Genomic DNA, 3,043 nt, shown 5'->3' with positions numbered 1-3,043 from the left:
AACACACTAGTGGCTAAGAGTTAGTGCCTCTGAGGGAGGCACTTTGTGTGGCCAGCGGCTGTCCTGGGGCTGCGGGAGGCACGACTGCTGTCCCGGTCCCCCCACCTGCACACTGGGCACACGGGCCCACAGGGCTTCGCGCCAATGCTCAGGCCGGGACCTCACACTGGGAAGGTGCCCCGTGCCAGTTAGATGCGGCCGTTATTTATAACCTTTCACGGCCGGAAATAACCGAATCTGCTTACTCGTTGGTTAAGCAAAATCTATGGGAACAGACATTGTATCTATTTTGTCCCCAATGGCTAAAAAGAGCCAGCCACATAGTAGGCATTCAGTAAACGTATTTGGGGAAAGGGTGGATTATATAATAAAAGATATCCCAGGACTGAGGTCAACAAACTCTCTCCCCGAAACACAAGTATAAACCTGGAAAAGCTGTTGGCAGCCACCACTCAGGTGCTCTGGAATGCAGCCCAAGGCACGCAGCAAAGCGAAAAGTGTTCACTTGTCAAAAATGCTAAGCTTCAGGATGAAATGCAGGTCACTCGGCATAAGAACGCTAGCGACGTCTCCGTCGGCGTGGGACCGACACCCACCTGCCATTGACACTGGGGTGACAGAGTTGCTGGCACGCTCTGACAGGCCTTCAAGCAGCTGCTGTGGGGACACACCACAAGCAACACGAGCACTCCCACCAAGTGACGGAGAAGGAGCTGCGACAGGCCTCGACCCCATTCGTGGCAAAAACTCGTCAAGGGAGGGAGAGAAACGAACAAAGAGCATTGACGAGAACTCACGGCCCACGCTGCCCGTGGTGGACAAAAGCCGGGTCCTCTCCCAGGACATCCGGCCCCCCTGCTCTGTCCAACATCGACCGCGCGTCCTCACCACCGCGATCAGGCAAGAAAAAGAAACGGAACAGTCCCTGGTCACAGGCCACAGGACGGTCGGGCACCGAGGAAGCCACGAATCAGTGGACACATGAATCGATGACACGATCGAGATCCAAAGTCCACAGGCGGAACCAGCCTGGGCGCACGTGCTGGCGGCTCACAGATAGGAGCGGAAATTTAAAAAATATGTGTGCCGTTTCCAGCAGCAGCCCTCTGCCCACGAAACGCTCACGCATAAACCCAACGCCGCACGTGCGGGATTCGGATGCCAAAAACGAAATGCTAGTGGAAGAAGCCAGAGGGGCCCTGAGCGAATGGAAGGGCCCAGCGTGGAAAAGACAGCAGCCCCCTCCAAATTCGAGCCTCGACTGAGCACAGTTCCCGCGCACATCCCAGCGAGTGTTTCGAAGATATAGACGAGCAAATCCTAAAGTTGTTACAGGAAGAGGAATGAACCGTGACACCTAAAACACTTTTGAGAGGTAAGAACCGAGAGAGTCGCCGTACCCGCACCTTACCGGAGGAAAATCCCCGTGCCGTAAACCTAACTGAAGAGTGCAGCTCAGTGTCCAAGGGCAAAGTCTCCCTCGGCCCCGTCATTTCTCCTGCCAGGGGCCAGGGCCCAGCCCTTCAGTCTGGCCGTGTGCGGGGGCAGGAGCGGGGCCGCCCTGGGTCTCCGCCAGCCACAGGAGGACATGCCCCCGCGGCCTTCTGCATGTGCTCGCCCCTGGGACGCCTGCCTGGTGAGGTCTCCCGCTCTCGAAGCAGGTGGTCCCCAGCAGCTGTTCTCGGACAGGCCAGGCTCCCCGGGGCAATCCCCCAGAGAGCCCCTGAGCCGGGGTAGGGAGGCCTCTGTCCTGTCATGAAGGGCAGGGCCTCAGGAGGGTGGGTCTGCTTCTGGTCAGCTCCAAGGAGGAACCAGATCCAGCTGGGGAGGGAAAAGTTGGCTTGCGAGGGGACACTGGCCGTGGGGGAGGGGCAGCGGGCCCTCCCCTCAGCCTCCGTCCCCGCTGCGGTGCCCCGAACCTGGGCTCTCTGGTTGCCCTTCCAGCCAGCAAAGGGCAGATGGTGTGTTTTTGGGGGCACGCCCTTCTTCTGACCTCCAGAGCCCATTAGACCCCTCCCCCAGTGACCCCTCTGCCCCTGCAAGCAGGTGGGCGCTGGGCCTGGGCAGGGCAGAGGCCGAGCTCTGAGCTCTGGCGTTGGCAGGCCACTGCGCTCCCGATCACCGAGCACCGTGCTGCCCCTGGGCTGCTGGGGTGCGAGGGCCTCGGGGGAGGAGCCTGCAGTGCTGCCTGTGCGCTCACCATGGCAACGGCTCCTGCTGCTGCTGAAGGTACCAGGCGGCCCCAGACAGAGCTCCTGTGGCCCCAGTGCCCCAGGGAGGAGAAGGGGGCAGGCCAGGCTGCCCTTCCCCCTCCGGGAGGGGCAGTGTCCCCCTCTCTGGCCTTCCGGGGCAGACTCTGGTTGGCCTCACCCTCCCATGCACACTGAGTTTGGTAGGGTGGAGCGTTTGGGGGCCTGGCTTGTCTAGTAAGTTGCCCTGACTCCCCGTGTCACACGGCCCAGGGACCGAGCACAGGGCTGGCCGGCCGGTGGGTCCCTGGGCTGGCTCGGGGGTCTAGCTGGCATGCACGTGGCCCACCCACCTAGCCTTGCCCCCTGCTCACCGCCCCCCCAGTTTAGGCGCCACATCTGAGGGGAGCTTGGCAGCAAAGAGCCCCTCCCTGGCATGGAGGACACTTCATTTGTACCTCGTGGGCAGCTGGGTGCTCTGGGTGCTGGGCCCAGAGAGCTGGGGACACGGCGCTTGTCCCCAAGGGTGCTGCTGCCCTTTGGGCGGAATGACAGGATGCGCCCTGGGGTCAGAGGGCAGTCCTTGGCCCGAGGCCTGGGGTCGAGGTCATTCTGAGACGCCCAAGGTCGGAGAGCACACTCAGCCCTGACCCTGCCCTGTCCTGTCCTGGGCCCCAGTGACAGTCGAATGGGTTGCCAGCCCCACCTGCTGGCCTGGCCCCCACAGGAAGGCACATGCACAGGTGGTTAGTTATGCATTCCCAGGTTATTCTTAACAGCAGTGACATCACCAGCAGCCAATGGGAGGCAGGTTTATTTCCAGGGCTGACAGCTTGAGAACGGTTAATTTTAGC

The sequence above is a fragment of the Pteropus alecto genome, unplaced genomic scaffold (genome assembly GCF_000325575.1).
Source record: "Pteropus alecto unplaced genomic scaffold, ASM32557v1 scaffold45, whole genome shotgun sequence".
Lineage (NCBI taxonomy): Eukaryota > Metazoa > Chordata > Mammalia > Chiroptera > Pteropodidae > Pteropus > Pteropus alecto.
The sequence above is the reverse complement of the archived record's forward strand: the minus strand, read 5'-3'. Positions refer to the sequence as shown.